The sequence below is a fragment of the Schistocerca piceifrons genome, chromosome 5 (genome assembly GCF_021461385.2).
Source record: "Schistocerca piceifrons isolate TAMUIC-IGC-003096 chromosome 5, iqSchPice1.1, whole genome shotgun sequence".
Lineage (NCBI taxonomy): Eukaryota > Metazoa > Arthropoda > Insecta > Orthoptera > Acrididae > Schistocerca > Schistocerca piceifrons.
Window position 1 is genome coordinate 302,022,562 of NC_060142.1, and position 8,807 is coordinate 302,031,368.

Here is an 8,807-nt window from a genome sequence, read left to right on the forward strand (position 1 = left end):
TAAGTTCCAGTCTGTCCATTCAGATTTAGGTTTCCATGGATTTCTTAAATCGAAGCAAATCCAAGGATGATTCATATAGAATAGACAATCCTGATTTCCCTCCCCACCGACCCTCATGTCCATACATTTATATAATTCATGTCGTCGACAGTACGTTAAATGCAAATATCCCTCCAATATTGTATAGCCTCTCTGTTGAATTACTTCGGTTTGCGCGTTGGTTACTGTCTTCTCACAACAGCTCTGAGACTCGCGTCAGTTTTCAGCCTGCCTAACAAGCCAGTTGCAAAATACGGAGTTGGCTGCAGCTGCAGTTGACTCAAAACTCCACGGGTTTTCATAGCATGTGGGCGCTGACAAGACAGACTTTCCTGACCAGCATTGTGAAAGGACGGAGGGCGTTCAGTAAGTAATGCAACACACTTTTTTTTTCATCTTGGCCAATTTCGGTTGAAGGAATAAAGAATTTGTCGGGGGACAGCGTGGAATATTCCCGCTTAGCCCCTATAGTGTCATGAACTTCCGCTGTACACACCCTTCAAAATGACGTCTGTAACGGGCTGCATCCCAAGCAGAGAGCTGCCATTGAGTTCCTTTTTGGAGAAAACAAGAGCGTCGCAGATAATGATAGGCACTTACAGAATGTCAACGGAGACCTGTCAGTGAAAAAAGCACGATGAGTCAATGGGAAAGGCGTCACGTCACGCGGGCCTGTCAGATCACCCGCGCACAGCTGTGACTCGTGCAATGTTGATACGTGCGGACACTCTCATTCGAGTTGATCGAAGGATCACATTCAAACACCTCGCTGCTCAACTGGACGTCACTGTCGGTGGTGCTGACACGCTCGTCTACCATTTGGGGTATTCAAGGGTGTGTACTGGCTGAGTTCCTCTCCACCTGAAAGAAGACCATCAAGGGCACCGAAGGACGATCCGTGCTGTACTGCTTCCGCGTTGAGAGGCTGATCATGTCAGAAGACCATCAAGGGCACCGAAGGACGATCCGTGCTGTACTGCTTCCGCGTTGAGAGGCTGATCATGTCAGGATTTGTCGACCTTCATCACAGCCCATGAAACACGGGTTCATCACTTCTAACCGGAAATAAAACCGCAGTTCATGGAGATTGCCGCTACACCAGCTCTCCTCCGAAGAAAAAGTCCAGAGCCACACCCTCAGCCGGCGTTTTATGACTCTGAAGGGGCTATTCTGTTTGCTATCCTCTCTCGTGGTGCAACAATCAACTGTGAAATGTGTTGCGCTGCACTCAGTGAACTGAAGAAACAACTTCACCGTGTTAGTCCCCACGGATATGCAAACGTCCTCACGACAACACAATTACTCACACAACTTTCACGCCGGAAAGGAGTTCACAAAACTTCACTGGACTTCCTTCCTTGCATTCCGCGGGAAGCAGTACGTGGATGATGAGGAGTCGGGCATACACGCCCTTCCAATAAGGTGGCGTGGGGCTGTCGCATTGAGCGGAGATGATGTTGATAAACAGAGTATCGTAGCCAAAAGAGTGGAGAATAATATGGTGTATTGGAATCCTGAATAAAACAACGTCCTTTAAAAAAAATGTGTTGTGTCACTTACTGAATTGCATTCCTTAATGAATCCCCCTCTTATACAGGGTGATCCATCGATCGTGATGGATGGCGCTGTAATAGTTACAAACACATGGCTCACAATTTCAGACGAACAGTTGGTAGCAGGTAGGATTTTTAAATTAAAATACAGAACGTAGATACGTTTGAACATTTTATTTCGGTTGTTATAATGTGATACATGTACCTTTGTGAACTTATCATTTCTGAGAACACATGCTGTTACAGCGTAATTACCTGTAAATGCAATAAATGCTCGAAATGATGTCCGTCAACCTCAATGCATTTGGCAATACGTGTAACGACATTCCTCTCAACAGCGACTAGTTCGCCTTCCATAATATTCGCACATGAATTGACAATGCGCCGACGCATATTGTCAGGCTTTGTCGGTGGATCACGATAGCAAATATCCTTCAACTTTCCCCACAGAAAGAAGTCCGGGGACGTCACATCCGGTGAACGTGGGTGCCATGGTATGGTGCTTCGACGAACAATCCACCTGTCATGAAATATGCTATTCAATACCGCTTCAACCGCACGCGAGCTATGTGCCGGACATCCATCATGTTGGAAGTACATCGCCATGCTGTCATGCAGTGAAACATCTTGTAGTAACATCGGTAGAACATTACGTACGAAATCAGCATACATTGCACCATTTAGATTGCCATAGATGAAATGGGGGCCAATTATCTTTCCTCCCACAATGCTGTACCATACATCAACCCGCCAAGTTCGCTGATGTTCCACTTGTCGCAGCCATCGTGGCTTTTCCGTTGCGCAATAGTGCATATAATGCCAGTTTACGTTACCGCTGTTGGTGAATGACGCTTCGTCGCTAGATTGAACGCGTGCAAAAAATCTGTCATCGTCCCGTAATTCCTCTTGTGCCCAGTGGCAGAACTGTACACGACGTTCAAAGTCGTCGCCATGCAATTCCTGAGGCATAGAAATATGGTACGGGTGCAATCGATGTTGATGCACCTGATTATCGCGCAATTTGTCTGTTAGTGATGTGCTGGTTAGCCGCGACAGCAGCTAAAACACTTAGTTGGGCATCATCATTTGTTGCAGGTCATGGTTGACGTTTCACATTTGGCTGACCACTTTCTGTTTCCTTAAATAACGTAACTATCCGGCGAACGGTCCGGGCACTTGGATGATGTCGTCCAGGATACCGAGCAGCATACATAGCACACGCCCGTTGGGCATTTTGGTCACAGTAGCTATACATCAACACGATATCGACCTTCTCCGCAATTGGTAAACGGTCCATTTTAACACGGGTAATGTATCACGAAGCAAATACCGTCCGCACTGGCGGAATGTTACGTGATACCACGTACTTAAACGTTTGTGACTACTACAGCGCCATCTATCACAAAGCGAAAAAAGTGATCCAACTAAAACATTCATATTTCTTTACGTACTACACGAATATCCGTTTGACCTATGGCAGCACCATCTAGCAGATCAATCATAGCGCCATCTGGTTTTTCCCTTCAAGCTAGACGAGTTTCGGTCTTTGTAGTTTTTTTCGTTTGATGCTTATTTCGTGCGATATTTGGCCCGGTCACTATCAATGGACCACCCTATATACAACTTACATCCGATTAAGACTCTTTCAATAAAAGACTACTGAGATCGCTTGAGTCCCTTTAGTCAAGATGTCGTATGCCTGTGTGACACGCGTTACTCAGTTTTCATTTTGGAGTAAATTGTCCTCCATGTTTGTTTCTAAAACATGTAAAAAAAAGTCCCACTCCAGTATACTCTAATCAGAAATAGCCTTGACAACGAAATTCTCTTTCCAGATATGACTTTCTTACTAAATTTGCTTTCATACACCGTGTAGGACGTTGCAAAACGCTGTTGCAAGTGCCGTACCTTATACAGCATTGTATACACAACAAACACTTACACACTGCTTGTCAGGATATTAGATTATATTCGACAGTTTAATGGCTTCTGCACAGCAGTGAGTGCTGAACAAAGCGTAATAAATGAATCTGCAGCTACAGTGAACATGATGCGAGACTCACCCCTGCCGCAAACATCTCGGGCTCCATCGCCGGTCCTTTGAGGTTGAACTCAGGGAGAGTGTCGGCGGGCGTCTCCTTCTTCTGTAAGCTGTTTACGTTACACAGCTGATCTCGATTATCTGCAGGAGAATTACGTGCCGTACGCGTTATCCGCGCCCTAAATCTCCCACTTGTTTTTGCAATTGTAATTGTTGAGGAAGATAGTCGTTGGTTCCTGTTAGTGGAAAACAATGTCTGAAAAGCGAAACCATCTGTTAAATATGGAGTAGAAACTAGAAGTAATACACAAACTTGAAAACGGCAGTACTGGTTCCTGAAATCGGGCACTGATTCGCAATGTCGGTAAACTACGATCCGTCATAGTCCGAAAAACAAAGCCAAAATAATACAGTCTCCTGGCATTTCTTACTAGAGATAGACTAAACTGTTAGCTTCCGAAAATTACAACAGTTACTCGAGCTGGCTCTGTTTTCGGAATTTTCGTTAACGATGTTTCAGAGGTTTTCGGTGTTTCGTATAAAATGGAGATCGTGACCTAATGTGAAACGTAATTATCAATGCAGCTTCAGAACGTTACTTTCAAAAATAGAGCGCGCGTCAAATTTCACTGTGCTATTAAAAGTGAAATTTTAATAAGGGCTTATACCAGGACTGAATGCTCTCTCTCTCTCTCTCTCTCTCTCTCTCTCTCTCTCTCTCTCTCTCTCTCTCTGTTTTTCGGTATTACAACAGCTGCTTCTATCAATGTAAACAAACAAAAATAATTATACATGCCTTGCAGCAAATCCCTCATTATGCTTATGATGTTTCATACTTCTTTAAACCTAGCTCCGCGGATCTTCTAACCGGCAGATTCACTGTTAGGTGTGAGTTTTCTAAGGTTTCCTTAATTCGTCGTGCACGTCGTGTACGATAATTTATTAGCGCAAAAATCGCATTTCGCAAACTGCTCTAAAATAGTGAAGTATTTCCACATTTGGCTGTTTCTGGAGTTCTTCATCTTAGTTCAACGTCGGCGGCGAAACCGGACGAAACGTGTTCTTGTAGTGCCTTCGACAAGTGAAACAGGAATGAACTCAGTTTACCCGGAGTTTTGGTTGCCACTAAACGTTAGTATTTCTGTATCATTGAAAATAACAAGTCATTCCATCAGTTATTTCCATGGAAAAGTCAATACTGTGGGGCCACGTGGTTTATCCATGGCTTGATACACGAGACCGTGTTAGATGTAGGTTGATCGGTAAACAGATGGCGCGGTATTAGGAATTACTCACCAGTTATTTCCATGGTACTACGAACATCACGTGGTCATTGTATTCATTAATCGCGGTAAGACAAAGCATGACCGAAGGGTAATTATGGAAGTACGACTTACGTAGGTTGGCAAGTCGATGGCGTACGGTATTTGCCGTTATTGAAATGAATATTCAGTAACAGGTTAGTTATTCCAGTTGAGTTATTTTTTGCCACGTCTGGTTCTCAGTCATTTAAAAGTTTGTCAAAGTGGAGGAGTACGCAGAACTGGATAAAGCCATGTTGAAATGGTTTCAGCACAAAGGAGCAGAGGGTATACAAGTATACGGCCCGATATGAGCCACGCAGGCCGAATTTTCTTCAAAACCTTGAGCCTTGAACGGGATTTTAATGCATCTACAGGATGGTTAACAAGATTTAAACAACTTCGTGGTTTCAGGGAGATTGTCATCCAATGAGAGAAGTTAATTGCGGATAATAAGATTACTTATAAATTTTGTAACAATTTCCACGGATTTACTGCACGAGAAAATGTAGAGTTGGAGCAAAAATTCAATGCAGACGAAACCTAGTTGTTTTGGAAGTGCCCACCAACGGAGATTTGAGCTTTAGGAACAGAGCGTAGTGCACCAGGTTATAAATCAAACAAGAAAAGGAAAGCTGTATTGTGTTGGGATAAAATAAAGTTAATCTTGTTACAGGTAAATCTAAAACTCCGCTCTGTTTCAAAGGAAAAGAAACGCACAATTTACTTATCCATTATTTTCTCCAGATAGGGGTGGACTGCAGAATAAAAAACATTTGAAACATGGTTCCATAATTGCCTTGTGCCACAGGTGCGAGAACATTTAATGTTGAAGTGTCCACCTGCAAGGGCTGTAATGTTACTGGACAGTGTACCATCGTATGAGAAAGAAATTGTTCTCAAATCGATTGCCGAGATGATATTTGTTAATAAAATTTCACAGTTACTGGAACAATATTGTCCTGTCACATTACACCTGATGATATAAAAAGTTCTTAAGCAAATAATGTTGTTTTTTAGTTTCGGTGTTTATTTTTACCTACACACAAACACACACACACACACCCACACACACACACACGCACACACTGACACAGCACAGGTTGTTTGTGGACGTCTCTGACATATTATGTAGATAGGGCGTAGAGTGGCAGCGATGCATTCCATTACTATTGTGAAAAATTTTCCCTTTCTAAACTTGTTCTTGAGATTTTAAGTAATTTGTTTCATAGTAATGCTAAATCTCATGTGATTCATTTAAAACAAACACTGAGGAAAATCACTCCTCCCTTTAAGGTGACGTGATTTATGTAGTTTGTTGCTATGTAAATTAACGTCTCAGTTTAATTTTGCAGAAAGAGAGACACGTAGATGATAGGTCGGTGACTGATGGAGAAATGCGCGGAACATTCAGTAGGGAAGGTTGTTGGCAACTACGAAGTGGTAAGTAAGGCTACTGAAAGCACAGGTAACTGGTAGACGTTTGCATATGAGGTGAGCGGGCAAATTACGTCTTGCTCGAATGTTGTAGAATCTTCGTGATGCTCTTAGTCCACGATATTTGTTAATACAATTTCACAACTACTGGAACAGTATTGTCATGTCACATTACACTTGATACATACAAAAAATTCTTAAGCAAATAATGTTGTTTTTTCTTTCAGTGTTTATTTTTACCTAAATAACACCAGGTCCCAGGGCGTACACACACACACACACACACACACACACACACACACACACTGACACAGCACAGGTTGAGAGATGCTAGAAGAGACGCACCTGCAGGGGAGTTGCCTTTGAAGGTGTTAGTAACTAGGTATCGAGATATCGATGACGTCTCAAAGTAGTTCAATAGATTAATGAGCCCTCCATGTTCATTTGCATGTATTGAATTTCAGATTAAATGCAAAATTTTGGAAAGGGTTCTCGTGAGGTCGACTGCATTGGTCAACATGGAATATCTAGTTTATAAATCTGATGTTGTTATGTGTACTGATCCTTGTGGAGACATATGTACAGGAGCAAGGACAGCTGCCAAAGCTTTGTTGCTCAATCTGTCGGCACACGATAAGTCGCTTACATACCTTAGAGTAATATGAATATTATTCTACGAAATGGTAGTCTCTGTGCTAATAAACAATTTCTGTAACTTCTGATGATGTTCGGGGATCACGCAGAGTGCTCCGAATCGGTTCTTATCAGAAGTTAGGTTTTGATTCACGTATTTATACATAATTTACATGTCGATCAAGCAGTGCTTTATGTCTGTGAATGAGTATATTTTCGACAGAGACAATTTTCAGAACGAAGATAGTTTGCCTTCCTGAACCATGGCGTAGTCACTTTGAGATCGGTAACTGATTCTGGCTCTTGGCTTCGCATTCTAAATGTTGTTTTGGTTGGCTTACGTACAGTACAGATGACCTGTTGGTTGTATAAAGATGTAAGAATTCCTGATATGTTAATTAATCAAGGATAGGCAGGTGAGAATATACTTGCAGTGACAAGGTGAAGTCTATGTTTCGTTGTGCAAGAAAAATCGGAAGAACGCGTATCTGTGCCGGGTGCATTTATCACCTTTCAGATCTAGTGTTTCAGTGTCAATTCTAAGCTACGTTATTAAGTGGTGATCATTTTCGTTAAACTCTGGCTGATATTTAACTTCATCTCTTGGAGATCGTTATGTTCAGAATTATGTATAAGCAAGACTGACTGCCATCGTATAAAGGTGCGACTGGAACTGTAGATGCCTGAGAACGACGTTACGCAGGTGCAGCTTGCAATTTGGTGATTGCTTATCCAACTATGGTATTTTCGTACTGCTGATCGTAAGACGTGTGTGCACTAAGCTAGTAAAACCTGTCATTTTCATAATGCACGCATGCAGTAGTACCGGCTTTGGTGTTTTACTTATCCCTATGACTCTTTGATCCAATATTTGGTGAAATAAAAAGGTAGATAATAATGTCTCCCAATGGTGAAGTGTTATTGAATAATAATAGAAGTGCCCCAATCAAACATGACTGTATGAAGAATGAGATTTTCACTCTGCAGCGGAGTGTGCGCTGATATGAAACTTCCTGACAGATTAAAACTGTGTGCGCGACCGAGAGTCGAACTCGGGACCTTTGCCTTCCGCGGGCAAGTTCTCTACCATCTGAGCTACCGAAGCACGACTCACGCCCGGTCCTCACAGCTTTACTTCTGCCAGTATCTCGTCTCCTACCTTCCAAACTTTACAGAAGCTCTCCTGCGAACCTTGCAGAACTGGCACTCCTGAAAGAAAGGATACTGCGGAGACATGGCTTAGCCACAGCCTGGGGGATGTTTCCAGAATGGTATTTTCACTCTGCAGCGGAGTGTGCGCTGATATGAAACTTCCTGACAGATTAAAACTGTGTGCCCGACCGAGGCTCGAACTCAGGACCTTCGCAGGAGAGCTTCTGTAAAGTTTGGAAGGTAGGAGACGAGATACAGCTTTAATCTGCCAGGAAGTTTCATGACTGTATGAGTTCCGTACCACGCCCACGTACATAGAATGAGTACTAGACCACACTCATAGACTTATTAAATAGAGGAGGGCTCATACTATTTGCAGAAGAAACAATTGGTTACTATAATAATCAGGTCTGTTACCGAAAAGTAGAACACATGGGTCCGCACTGAGATGGTCAAAAGTATCCGGACACCTGGCTGAAAATGACTTACAAGTTCGTGGTGCCCTCCATCGGTAATGCTGGAATTCAATACGGTGTTAGCCCACCCCTAGGCTTGATGACAGCTTCCACTCTCGCAAGCATACGTTCAATAAGGTGCTGGAAGGTTTCTTGGGAAATGGCAACCAATTCTTCACGGAGTGTTGCACCGAGG